The 14,451-nt window shown below is 42.0% G+C and overlaps 1 protein-coding gene across 5 annotated transcripts in view; it reads left to right on the forward strand.

Moving 5' to 3' along the window:
- The window catches only part of kif21b (kinesin family member 21B), a 65,105-nt gene that overhangs the window by 3,316 nt on the left and 47,338 nt on the right, over positions 1-14,451 (forward strand). The gene's annotated exons all lie outside the window — the stretch shown is intronic.

A 14,451-nucleotide genomic window follows, 5' to 3' on the forward strand; every position in this document is an offset into this window, starting at 1 on the left:
ATAGCTGTGTAAAAATAGACACAAAGACAAATCTGTTTAGTGCTGTTAGGGTGTTTTAACCCTGTGACTAGTGCTTGATGTTCTCACCTTAACAGACTCTTTCTCGAGGCTTTTTGTGGAAAAGAAACTTGAGGAATCACAAATGACTGTTTTATGCATTTGTGGTTCAAGGTGATGGCAGTACTGATGCTCAAAGAAAAACATGATCTTCTGCAAATAGAACACAAATGATCCAGTGTTCTTCCGCAGCCTACCGCAGGTTGACTGGGGTTTTGTGGACAGTTATGAGTTATTATGACGCAGAGAGTTATGGCTAAAGCCCCTTAAATAGGAGCTCAGCTGAGGAAAAAGATTAGCTTTTATCTCTCTGCTCTTCTGCTGACGTGTCCAAAAATAGTACTTTTCAGAAACGCAAATGTTTGTCCATATGTCCATAAAACTACTGCAGATTGTTGCCTCCCCATGACCAAAACACTTGTTTCAAAACAAAACAGGAGTACAAATGCGGAAGAGGCCCCTCACAGCTGATACACAAAGGCTTTAAATGGGAGTTTTTTTGTTTTAGGACGTGTCCTGTGTAGGCTACCAGTCTCGCCTGTTTCCTGTGTGTGATAACAGTTCACCCCAGATCACATACTCTGTCTGGGTTACACACCTCCCCAGGGGGTTCCTTTTAAAAGTGGCTTGACTCTGGTGGGAAATGTGTTTTTGTGTGTGAGACTATTAGCCAGTATGTACTAGTCACAGGGTAGTGTTGCAATGTAATCTCCTCATGAGTGCATTCTTACATTTAGGCTCAACATTTATTCCCCCCAATGACCAGCTTGCTGCAGATTTACAGCCACCGGCCAGGAAGAGTGAAAGCGCTTGTGCTTTGATGATGGGAGTCGCCACTGAAGTTGTTTTTTAATGAGCGATTTGGTCTCCAACGAGGGAAGAGGAGCAGGAAACATGACTGAGCACACACCCTGGCTGGCCGTCCACAGCTGGGCATCACTTCCTCCTCACGCTGGCCTGCTGGTCACATGTTACCTGTTGTTGCCCTTTTAGACCTACCAGTTCTGTATGAATGTTCTTTGTGACAAGAGTGCTCAAGACGCTGCCTGACGCCTGTCTATAATAGCTTAGCATTGAGTGAACAGTGTATGCTCTAAGCAGAAAGAAAGAGGAAAACAAAAAAACACTGACATAAGACCTGAAAGGTGATAGGAACATCATGTTACTTTAAACCAAAGAACACAGTGATGCGTGGAAGGCAACAACCAGAGCATTTTGTGACAGTAATCGGCTTGAATAGAATAGTACTGGGTGTTGTGTTCCTCACCTAGAGTGACTGTTACATAATGTGCAGGCTCAGAGGCTTTACCAGCAGATTGATGACGAGGGGGTGAAAAAGCTATTCAAGACAAAGTAACCAAGGTTGCAGAGCAAAAATCCTAGTTTTTCCACAATAACACAACTCCCGTTATACACATCTGATGACAGCTGTTGAACGGAGCAATTTGAACGTTTTTCTGGAAGAGCTGACTGTCAGGGAGGCGTTGCCTGTGTATATATCCTCCTCATAGGGTGAAATGTATTGTGTATTTAATCAATACATCAGAAACATTTCAGACCTGGCACAGACTTTAAAATGAGTTGAGTAACTGCTGATGAACTTGTCCCTATTAAGTGCATCAGCACTCCCTGATGGTGTGCGGCTGTTGCAGAATGACTTCCTGTGAGGGTGCTGCTGGACTATCCACACTTCCTGTTCACTTCCTGCTTGAAATGCTGATGAGCCTGTTGATGCACTTCAGTTAAGATGTCATCATCACAGAGAGCATAAACCTGAGAGAAAAGAAGGTGGAAGTTAACCCCTAAGGCCAGCAAAGAATACCTATAGGAATCCGCCTTGTGCTCTGTTGCTTAACTGAGAACAGAAATGAATGCCCTTTAAAAAAACACCTAAAAACAGCTCTTCTAAGAAAAAAAGAAGCTTTTTGACCTTTTGTTATTTTCTCTCGCTCAAGCTCGTCTGCACTGTGAGCAAAATAAAGCGTGAAACTGTAACCAAAATGCTGGAATGTCACCAGCTTTCTCTCCCCCTCTTCAGCTCCTTCTGCCTCCTATCCGCCAACTCACGCACACACACACACACACACACACACACACACACACACACACACACACACACACACACACACACACACACACACACACACACACACACACACACACACACACACACACACACACACACGGAGATCTGTATTTATTTGAATTCGTCCATTTGAATTCGGTAAGGAATGAAAGGCGCTTCAGTCTGAATATTTGCATGTTTCTGTTATCAGGGTCTCATCATATGTCAGCTGGAGTTGGCCTTCTAAACAGTCCTCCTCACTATAGCCATTCATGCTGCTCGGAAACAAGAAAACCTTTTTAATGGGTTGTTTGGATACGGCACATAATTGTTTTTATTTATTCATTCTTTAGCATTTCGCTTTCAACCTTCCGTGAACTGCATATTTTGATAGCAATAGCAACCGATTTGTGTGTGTGTGTGTGTGGGATGGGGGATGAGGCGTAGCAGAGGCCCTTTAAACAGAGCACCTCTCGGGTGAGCGCAGACAGAGGACACAGTGTGAATGAGTCTGATGTCACTGCAGGTCTTTGTGCTCTCTGCTGAGTTTGCACACACACATTCATATAAAGACACACTGAGCAAGGGAGGAGAATTGGAGGGTAAAAGAGGGTTGAAGAACAGGATATATTTTTAGAGAGGACAGTAGGCAGGAAGGGCTGAAAGTAACAAGGTTTGCAGAGTCAATTCTCGTCTTTGTTTTATGAACTGCTCTTCCTCCTCTCAAAGAGCAATGCTTCCTTCAATTCAACATGAAATTCAAAGGAGAATCTAAGAGGAAAAGAGATGGACGGAGGAAAAAGACACAACTGTCTGCTGTTGTCAAAAGGGCTACTGTAGCGTGCAAATATGAGCTCTTAGCCAAACATGCAATCATTGTGTGTCTGCCTGTCCATGTGTGCAAACTGTGTGTGTGTGTGTGTGTCCGAGCATCGTGTGTATGAATAATTTGGGCACAGCTGCACGTGTTTGCCTTATTCCCGCAGAGAGAGGAAGAGATGGAAGTGTTGTGTCTAGACTGTGTCGTTTATTTACTTCTCTATTTTATTGTTGAATGTCCTTACTAAACAATGTAAAATAATATTCTTCTGCTTTTCCAAAATGTGAACTAGAAATATAACTTGACTTGCCGGTAAACGAGTGATAGATATTTATACCTGTTAATCATTTGATCTGTTATGTGTCTCTTTACACATGCACTTAAACACACAGACAAAAGTATTGATTCAAATGTAACCCTGTTTTTCCTTTGTGATTTTGTAAGCCCTGTGGGCCATTCCTGAATACGAAAATGGCATTTAACTCCGTGAGGATGTGTTAACATTGTGGACAAAATAAGTTAAGACCTCTGAACGTGTGCCAGACTGTCTCAGTGCATGTTTCAGTAGAGCTGCTGTCACCTTCTGCCAATGTGTGTGTGTGTGTGTGTGTGTGTGTGTGTGTGTGTGTGTGTGTGTGTGTGTGTGTGTGTGTGTGTGTGTGTGTGTGTGTGTGTGTGTGTGTGTGTGTGTGTGTGTGTGTGTGTGTGTGTGTGTGTGTGTGTGTGTGTGTGTGTGTGTGTGTGTGTGTGTGTGTGTGTGTGTGTGTGTGTGTGTGGGTGTGTGTGTGTGTGTGTGTGTGTGTGTGTGTGTGTGTGTGTGTGTGTGTGTGTGTGTGTGTGTGTGTGTGTGTGTGTGTGTGTGTGTGTGTGTGTGTGTGTGTGTGTGTGTGTGTGTGTGTGTGTGTGTGTGTGACCAGCGACCAGCGACCAGCGACCAGCGACCAGCTGGCCTTTAATCACCTTCAGTGCTAAGTAGCTTAATCACTGCTGGAGTGGGTCTCTGAGTTTGTTTTGTTTAGTAGTTGGGTGTAAAGGCAGGAATATGATTGCAGGACGAGGCTATTGAATAGTTCAGCACAACATGATTGATGATCTAACATTTATATACTTTAATTTGCCCAGTACCTCCATCTGCAAAATGATGTAACAGACTTAATATTTGGTGCTTATTAGCATTTATTGGCATGCTAACAGGCTAAACTAAAGGCTAAAACCGTTAACACTGCATTATATATTTGTTTATATCTATATACATACAAACACACGCTGCATATAACTGTTAAACATTAGCGTGATGCAGAGACTTTGCCTTTGGGATGTATAAAAAGTGAAATAAGAAAAAAAAATGTTGTTCACAATGATGAATAGAAAAGTCATGGCACTGCTGATCAACAGTGTTATGGAAAGTCCCCATTGTGCATTAAAATCAGCAATTTATCGGCACTGTAACGCGGCTCTCCAGATAAGCACAGTTTAATCAGCGAATGAATTGTATAGACTGTCTTGGAAAGAGTCTGTAATACCTGGACATATATATATATAAGCTAGCTTTAAAGCCCCTTCCTTTCTTGGAGAAAAGCATTGGACACATTTAGCTGCAGCTCATTATCTTGTCTGCTTCAAAATGTATCTGACTAATAATCACCATTCGTAGGTTAGGCTATACAACTTATTTTTGTATCATCCAACCTCATACAGCTCTGCAGGCATTTGAGGAGAACACACTCATGTACCAGACAGGAAAGCAGAGACTTTAGCCCTTGGCTAAATTCAAATACCTACAGACAGATGTGTTGGTGGGCTACATTAGCCATCATGCTAAATGTTGTCTGACAGAACAGAGGCTGGTTAGCATAACAACCAGCCCGCAAGGGAGCAGACAGGCAGTCATGGCAGCAGTCTACAGGTCAGCTGTGTGTGTTGTACACTGTGTATGGATGCAAATGGTAAACACAATCATGGTTTTGGCAGCTGTTTGAGTTGCAACCTTTATTCTTTTTATTCTTGAAACGGATACATCATCAACTACACAATATTGTATGATCCTCAATATTTTGTTTGGTTGTTTTGAGTCATTTTGTGTTTGTTTTTTTCTTGAAAACATCACTTTACATTTAAATAATTCACATAAATAGGTGAATGTGATTTCACATATTTCATTGGTGAAATGAAAACATGGGATTTTATGTAATATAACATTAACCACATTTTAAAGTCACATTTAAGGTTGCGTGGTTCATCACATGCGAAGCAGCATTTAATGCGTAAGAAAACTTGTTACAGGAATGTGGTTTTCCTTGTGAATAAATTAGCATGATAATTGCACATGTGTTAAATTTCACATGTGAAAACAAACATTAATTTCCTATGTGCTTTAGAGGTAAGGGTGCTGAAGCCAGGATCATTAAAAGCCAAATGTGAACCAAACCTTGCATTGACCCCTTTTATTGAGGGCTGCTTTATGTTGCCACCTTTAGTCTTTGATCTTTTTTATGAACTCCATACTGGGTCTCCCAGTGCCCATGCCATAATTTAGTCTCAGACCGAATCAATTATGTGACATAGTTTCTGGCTTGTTAGTGAAATATATCACTCACACTCTCCAGATTGTAGGTATTCACATGGTGGCATGCTAAAATCATACATTCATGGTACTAAGAAGCACTTTGGCTAAAAGCAATCAGTATCCATGGGAAAAACAAATGTTATCTGGATGTCCAATGCTTCCTCTCTCAGACCGTTGAAGTGAATTAGAATAAGGCAGAAACCGCCTAGCACCTCCCTGACCTTGACAGGGCCGTCTGTCATTAAATTGTAGGAAAGAAAGCTAATTTGATATTTGTCTTGTGCCTCCACCTCCCCCATGGAGCAGCAGACAGAGCAGACAAGGGGGGTGTCGGGAGGCGGGTGAGGTGGGGGATGAGGAAGTGGGCTGGGGATTGACCCAGAATCGTCTCCGATGATGCGGACTGGTGTGCCCTTGTAACAATGAGACAAGATGATCATTTGAAATTGAATGATAGCCAGTGGTGAGAAATTCTAACTGAGTGGCACAGTTTCTGCTGTGATGATCCAAGACATTGAATAACGCCTCTATTCTTACACACTTATTACTGTTACAAGTATAATTCAATGTAGGTATTATATACCAAACTTGGCCTAACATAATAAGATCTTTAAGTATGAGGGTTGTTTTGCTTGTGTGAAAAGCCTGAGGGCCCTTACACTCGGACAGTATATAGCTCCATCTGTTATGGCGCGGTTGATAAAGCCTAGGCAATGTGTTTCACAGCTGATTCTCCTCACCACTTTTGTTGTATTCAAGTTTCATGTGTAGTCACGCAGCTCTGTCCCGCTTCACCTGATAGCATCAGCATAAAAATGTGATATTTGAGACCCTGAATTGTCCACAGATTCCACTCTGAAGCCTTAGCTTTAGTTCCCTTTTTATCCATGATGTGCTGGTTTGTTGACATGGGTATCTATCCATCTTTCTATTTCAAGGACAACAAACAAAAAGACAGCAACAAGGCCAAAGTTGTGTACCAAGAACGCCTTTAAACTTTAAACATACATTACACTTTAACAGTGTATATCTTTTGGAAATAAATTCCCGATTTGAGATAGTGAGTTGATCTTACTGTAACATTTAACCTAGCCCTTTCCAGACAATGTAGGACAATTCTATCCTTGTTGGATATGCTCATGTTAACGTCGATGAACCAGATCGGCTCATTTGTGCTCCAGTGTGCGACACTGCAAGCTAACCAGTCAAACCAATGAGCACAATATATGTGAGCCCTGCTTTCCCTTATCACCGGTTACCAATCGGCAGAAGTGCCTAGGGCCACAGTCTGTGAAAATAGAAAGATAGATCAAATGAAAAGTGACTCGTATCCATTGTATGTTTGAGTGTGGAGGTGAATAGACTGGCATCATCACATGAGTGTGTAGCATCACTGTTAGGATATTCTCTCTCTGGATTACACTATTTTGATGGAGAGGTTGTTTGTATGAGTGTTTATGCTATTGTTCTCCAAGCTGCTTAAATAGTAAGACTACTCAGATGTTTCAAGAAATGGATATTAATGCTTTAATGGCATAGATCAGTTTCATAGAGCCACAATTTCAAATTACCCCATTTCCCCCATAATTACAATAAATCCTCACATTTGAGAATATAGAACCATCAAATGTTCTCCATCAGGTCTACAATATGTCATCAAATACTGGAAAATGGCCATTACCATTTTCTAAAGCCTAAAGTCATCAAATGTCTTGCTTTGTCTGAACAACATTCCAAAATCTAAAGCTATTTGACCTCTTTCCAATCACCACGTGTGTCAGTGTGGCGAGACAGACGCAGAGGAAGTGGCAGAAGGTGTCCACTCTGAGTCTGCCTGCGACCACCTGGGTGAGACAGCTGTCTGCGCCCAGCGCCAGCCTCTTGTGACCCATGTCCTACTTCCTCTACACACGGCCGCTTATAACGTGTGCTGCCTTCTTTGCTTTCTCATTTACGTATCCCACACACTCAGTCAGCTATCCCGTCCGTTTACTTCATGCATCACTGCCTCATTTCTCAAAGTGTCCTCATTAGTGCCTTCTCTTCTGGTGCTCCCACCTGAGCCAGCAATTTTGCTCTCTAAACCCTGCTGTCTTTGTGACTGTGCGTCTCTTTATTGATCCTGGTATTCTGTCTCTCTAAGCCAGAGGTCAAAGCTTGCTAAATGCCATACTTTACAACTCATTCACTTTATTTGATGTCAGCCTATTTCATTCATAGCTAACGTGAGCTATGGCTGCTCGATTATGGCAAAAATCATAATCTCGATTATTTGGGTCAATAATTGATATCACGATTATTAAAAACGATTATCCATTTACTTTAAAAAAATGTGGACAGTATGTTTTTAACAGTTGATTACCCAGAACTTTAAGTATAATTCAACTGAAAACAAATTATTTGAGCAGCCCTAACGTGAGCTTACCTTGCCAGGGATAAAGCACAGTCAGGTTCCCATTGGTTGTTTCTGCCATCCCCTTAGAGAGCGTTGGCTAGCACAAGCTTGTGAATATGTATGTGTGTTTGGTCACATGCCTGTAAGCCTGCTGGGATGTCGGGCCCATGTGGAGGATTGGAGGCCGAAGCGAGAGACAGATTTTATTTTGAATGGCCTGCCTCCATAAACCATTATGGAAGAGTCATGCACAGATGCTTAGCTGATTACTATAAGAGGATGGCATGATGCTGAGGGAAAGGTGTCTTAGATGGATTGTGATGGATAGAGACGGAGAGATGAGGAGACCGATTGGAGGGAGAGAGACAGTTGATGGGTTTATGTGCGGAATCACTGCAGACAGGCTGATCCCGGAAATCAATGTGAGGACTGATTAAATGGGCAGCAGCTGCACAGAAATGCCTACTGTAGCTTGATAATCAAAACATCGAGCCTTTCAGCTGCACTGTGTTTTATAGAGATTGTGGGTATTAGGGTGGGTCTTTAATGAATAGGCCTTAATGAATGAAAGCTATTAGATGCAAGAAGATGTTCATTAGTGCTGAATACATTTACTTTAAGGCGAGGCATTGGGAAATCTTACATTCACTGCCAACAAAACTGCATTCACTAATTATAATGCAAAACACTATTTCCATAGATAATAATGATGTTTGTGATTACATTTATTCAGTGATGATACGAAATGTCTCAAAGATTATGGGTTGGATTTAAATGTATTTTGGTGCTGAGAGTTGGCTAGGATGGCTAGTAGTAACCTTTTTAATCTAGCAATATTATCATGTAAAAAAGTGTCGAATAATTTAGTTTGTAAGCCTACATATATGCTCAACTAGGGGGTGACCATGGTTTCCACTATACCTATTAGTGTAAGCATTTAGCCAAAAGCACCATTACACCCAAATAAAATCTAAACAAACTGCCAGCTTGGTTGTAGAACTCTTTTCCAATCTTTTTCACCCATTCTTCTCAACTTAACACAGTTTGCGTACATTTAGATAAGGACAATTTCCATTTTAGTACAGGAATTTCATTTAAGTGCAGGAATGATCCCATTAATGTAATTATTAAGCATATAGACCATAGACTGTATATAGACATATGATTAAGTACATTCATTTATAACCTCGGATAAAAGCCCTTTGTAGGGTTTACTTGTCAACTAATGTTTGGACAAACTACTGATCAATTGACCTTAACACAAATGTCCCTTTTCACATCCATCCTGCTCTATTACTCACTTGGTTAAATGTTTTTTCTTCCAGTTGTGACCTTAGCAGACACTGGTGAGCCTCCCCTCCATCCATCGCTGCACCTCAGGGCCTCTCTCATTTCATCCCACAGTCACTGATAAGCCCAGAGCTTTTGACCTAAAATAGGCCAAGCCAATTTCCTGTGTTCTCAGGGCTTTTCATGTCAGACATTTGACAATCTTCATGAATTGTCATCTTATCCCCACTCTCCTGTTCTCCCTTTCTCTTGTTCCCTCTGTCTTTCTATCTGTTTAGGTCTTTTAACAGTTGAACAAGAAAGAAAGATACAGTGAAAGCAACGGGGAGATAAAGGTTCAAAGAACTAAATCAGCTCCACCTCCACAGCTTTTCATCAGGTGTACGTGTGACAGGCCACTATTGCATGTTGCCACGACACTTCTGGAGACATCTTTTATCGTTTTAAAGACGTTCAACACAACAACCATGGTTGTCAGTAGCCTTTGTTGTATGTCATCCCCCTTCTCGCTGCCCTCATTTTCTGTTTGAAAAAAATAAACTCAAACATCCAATATAATTATATTCGTATTAACAGTCTTTTCACATTTCCTCTTATATATGGTTTCACATTGGGTGTCATTGCCATTATGAAATGTTATTGTATTGGAAATTAGTATGAATAATAGTATTTTTAAGGTACTTCTCTTTGAATATCTGCAGTGTTATCTTGTCCCCGTTGCAATGGGTGCATAACCTTGACATGCTCACATTGATAAGTATTTTTTTCTAGGATGAAAAGAGACCAGGTTAACACACACACACACACACACACACACACACACACACACACACACACACACACACACACACACACACACACACACACACACACACACACACACACACACACACACACACACACACACACACTGCTACTGGCAGCAATCACAGCGAGCAGATTTTATTGGTACTCGGGGCTCGTTGTTAACAGCCTTGGCATTTGGTCCTGGCTATCTTCTGGGTTATGATTGGATAGCGGGTCAACGGTTGAGTTTTAGGAGAGAATTACTGTATAATTTGGGTATTAGTATTTTGTAATTAGCAATTCACACCATGACAACACCCTTATATATTTGACTGGTTCACACACACACACACACACACACACACACACACACACACACACACACACACACACACACACACACACACACACACACACACACACACACACACACACACACACACACACACACACACACACACACACACACACACACCCATGTGCCTGTTGGTTTAATCCTAATCTGAACTCCGACAAAGCACTAATCGGAGGTACGATACAGGCGAACAGAACAGAACCAGATGGAGACACTGTGCTCCTGTTTATATAATCTCTTTTGGGCTGGTGGCATGAAGTTAATCTCTTTCAGAAAGGAAACAACAACCCTGATTGTAAAAAGTGTATTTATTATTATTTATCAGGTTGTTAACACAGTACTAATGTTGCCTGAGTGTGCTGGTTAATAGTACAGAAGAGCTTTAAGTATTAATCATCAACATATATGTTTTTTACTGACCCTGTGGTATTAACATGATTGTATTGGTTGTAATATGACTGTGGATAAGGTATTTAATGTTATTTGGTCATAGGTACGTAAATCCTTAGTTATAATGGTATGGTAGTTGGTTTTCATTTGCAACGTATGCACAGCTTATGGTTTGGCAGAAGTTCAAGAAACTACTTTATATTTATTTATATTGTATGATCAATGTCAGTGACGTGCCTGATAAATGAAGGCCACTTCTGTTAAGTGCATTTTGCATAATTTCATGGCATTGCGCATTTTGTTTTTATGATAAATCAAGCCTTTGCTGTTTGGAGCCAACACCCCGTCAGCTGACAGTGTTGTGTTGCTGTTGTGCGGAGCAGTCAGCAGAGATGCATCCTGAGGCAGTTTAAAAACCACTCGGCTACCACCGACAGGCTTGGAATTAGAGGGTTACACTTTTTAGCTGACAATGTTCTTTGGAAAAATAATGAAATATGGCTTTGACCTACAGTGCAGTGCAGTGCACCCCAACATTTCTCAAATATTTCTGTGTTTGTCAATGATGTGTTTTCAATCTGGAGGCCTAAGGTCCAATTCATGTGAGTGTGGATAATGTGCTTGGGTTGCGGCGGTTGGACAGACAGACTCAACTTTTGGACAAATCCAGTCATCATGCTGTGATGCCTAGTCATGAACCGTACAGTAATCATCCCTGCCTCTTGCTGCCATGTGACAGGGGTTGAAAATAACAAACAAAGTTAGGGTAAAAAAACAAACACAAGCCCTTAGCCCCTGCTGCCAAGGAGTTGGTCAAACAGCGGAGTACATAAATGCTCTTTGGAGCAATTGTTTAAGGATTTTGATAGCATTTTTCCTGCAACATCTCCAGTACAGGATATAGTTGTTCCTTCTTTCTTATATGGATACTGTTAAAAGATTGAATTTGCCTTCAAGTGGGGTTGGAAATATCGAGGTTCATAAAAAAGCTCTGACTGAAAACAAATGGGTAAATCCCACACTGCTGCAAAACCCTGCGACTAATTGCTGAATCACCTGATTTGGTGTGTGTAGAGCCTTAACAACATAAACGCTCTAGGCTGTCATCCATTTATTTAAGATAAAATGAACCTTTATTAATCCCCGAGGGGAAATTCAGTTGTACAAAGCAGCAACAGGGTAAGCATGAAAAAACAGGACAGCAAAGATTCACACAGATTAATAAAATAAAAAAATAATAATAAAAGACTATGAAATAGGAGATGAGTAAAATAACTGTCAGCATATGTACATATTTGGTCATCTAAGTTATAAAGTACGGAATAAGTTAAAGTGAAAATGGACATCTGTACACATAGTGACATATCTATCTACCTTTTTGGTCTACTACTAATAATATGTTAGCATGGGTTGTGGAAACAGTGTATATTTATGTCCAGTGATTTAATTGTATTTCTTTTTCATCATTAACCCCTTATTGTGCAGCCTGATGGCTACAGGCACAAAGGACTGTCCGAGGCGCTTGGTGCGTTGTCGTGGAGGGATGAGTCTGTGGCTGAACGTACTCCTCATCTTCACTAGCTCTGCGTGGAGTGGGTGGGAGGGGTTCTCTAGGATACTGTCGAGCTTCCTCCTCGTCCTCCCCTCTGCCACCTCATCCAGATTGTCCAGTTGTACTCCAACTACAGAGCTAGCCTTCCTCGCGAGCTTGTTCAGCCTGCCAGTGTCCCTAGTGTTTGTGTTTCCACCCCAGCACACCACGGCAAAGAAGAGCACACTGGCCACCACAGACTGGTAGAACATCTGCAGCAGCCTCGTGCACACATTGAATGACCTGAGCCTCCTCAGGAAGAACAGCTCTGTCCCTTCCTGAAGAGAGCGTCAGTGTTGTCTGTCCAGTCCAGTTTATTGTTCAAGTGCACTCCCAAGAACTTGTAGCTGTTCACCACCTCCACATCCTTCCTCCTGATGGTGATGGGGGTCAGAGGCCTCTTCCTGCTCCGCCTGAAGTCCACCACCAGCTCCTTAGTCTTGCTGATGTTGAGCTGGAGGTGATTGTTGTCACACCAGCTTACGAAGTTCTCAACCAGGGCCCTGTACTCCTCCTCATTGTCATCTGTGATGCAGCTGACAATGGAGGAGTCATCAGAGAACTTCTGTAGGTGGCATGAGCCGGAGTTGAAGCGGAAGTCGGAGGTGTAGAGGGTGAACAGGAATGGCGACAGCACAGTTCCTTGGGGGGCTCCGGTGTTGCTCAGCAGCACATCAGACACGCTGCCCTGCAGTCTGACATACTGAGGTCTGCTGGTGAGGTAGTCTGTGATCCAGGCCACCATGCTGTGATCCACCTGCATCACTGACAGCTTCTCAGCTAGCAGGTATGGCTGGATCGTGTTGAAGGCGCTGGAGAAGTCGAAGAACTGAATTCTTAGTGAGCTGTGCGGCTCCTCCAGCTGTGTGTAGGCTCTGTGGAGCATGTAGGTGAAATCATCCTGTACACCAATGTTTTCCTGGTAGGCAAACTGTAGAGGGTCCATGGAGTCACACACGAGGGGTTTGAGGTGCTGCAGAATCAGTCTCTCAAAGATCTTCATGACATGTGAAGTCAGAGCAACAGGCCTGTAGTCTCCTGGGGTGCTGGGGCGTGTCTTTTTGGGCACCGGGACAATGCAAGACGTCTTCCAGATGTCCGGATAATTTGATGATAAATATACCAAGAGCATGGACTATTTCTGCCTGACACGGCACACTTTGTTTTGTACCAATTCTCAGCTGGAAGACGAAATTGAGTAATGGACACTGCTGGTTTAGGATTTAGGAGACAGTAGCTACTAAATGAGTACCAACCCTCATTACACAAAGGCAATGAGGTGTAAGAGAGAGGTAGAGAATGGGAGAGGGGATGTGATGACAGCTTTTACACTTGTCTCTCCGCAGAGTGGTTATTAATGAGTGGGATGACAACATGGGGATATTAAGTCTCAACACCTCCTGCTTTGTCAGCCCATGTTGAGACAAGGGCAGGGAGCAGGTTATTGGAATAGGGCGGGCTTGGCTTAGAGATCTATATGGAGTGAATATATTATTCCAGAAATACAAATGTTAGTCTTGAATCCACACATTCTTTACCAAACATTCACATTACAGCAGGTTAGCTTTGTGTTCATCCAAAATCCACCCTATTTGAGTTGTGTTTAGGTCTCCACAAACTCCTTAGGGATATACCTGGCTCTTTAGCTGCATAATGATCCATATGTTAACTAGCTGGTTGCTTGTCTGCCATTTTGTGCTCAGCAGATAGTTTATAGATTTATCAGAGCTTTTTCACAACAAAACCCTTTCCCCCAGAAACACCAGCAAGTTTCGGGGGCTGAACCAAAACAATCAATTAGTGGGCCACAAAAACTAAAGCAATAAGCTGAAAGACACTAAAACTTGGAATTATAGACAGACCACTCTACACATAAAGTCATTTAACAATTGTTAATGTAAAATAAATATATATGTGGTGCTTTAATGCTGCCATCTTCACTGCATGTGGTTTTGGAAAACCAATCTTCTGTATGTAGACAAGCTTCCCTCAACACACAGAGTTCTGCTTGATTGCATTTCATGTCTTTCACACACCGACATGTATGTGACAGGAATCAGAACGAGTGTAGACAGTATAGCTCTGTTTAAAAAAACAGAACTGAGAGGTAAAATATGGGACAGGAAGGAAACAAAA

Source organism: Gymnodraco acuticeps, unplaced genomic scaffold (assembly GCF_902827175.1).
Source record: "Gymnodraco acuticeps unplaced genomic scaffold, fGymAcu1.1, whole genome shotgun sequence".
Lineage (NCBI taxonomy): Eukaryota > Metazoa > Chordata > Actinopteri > Perciformes > Bathydraconidae > Gymnodraco > Gymnodraco acuticeps.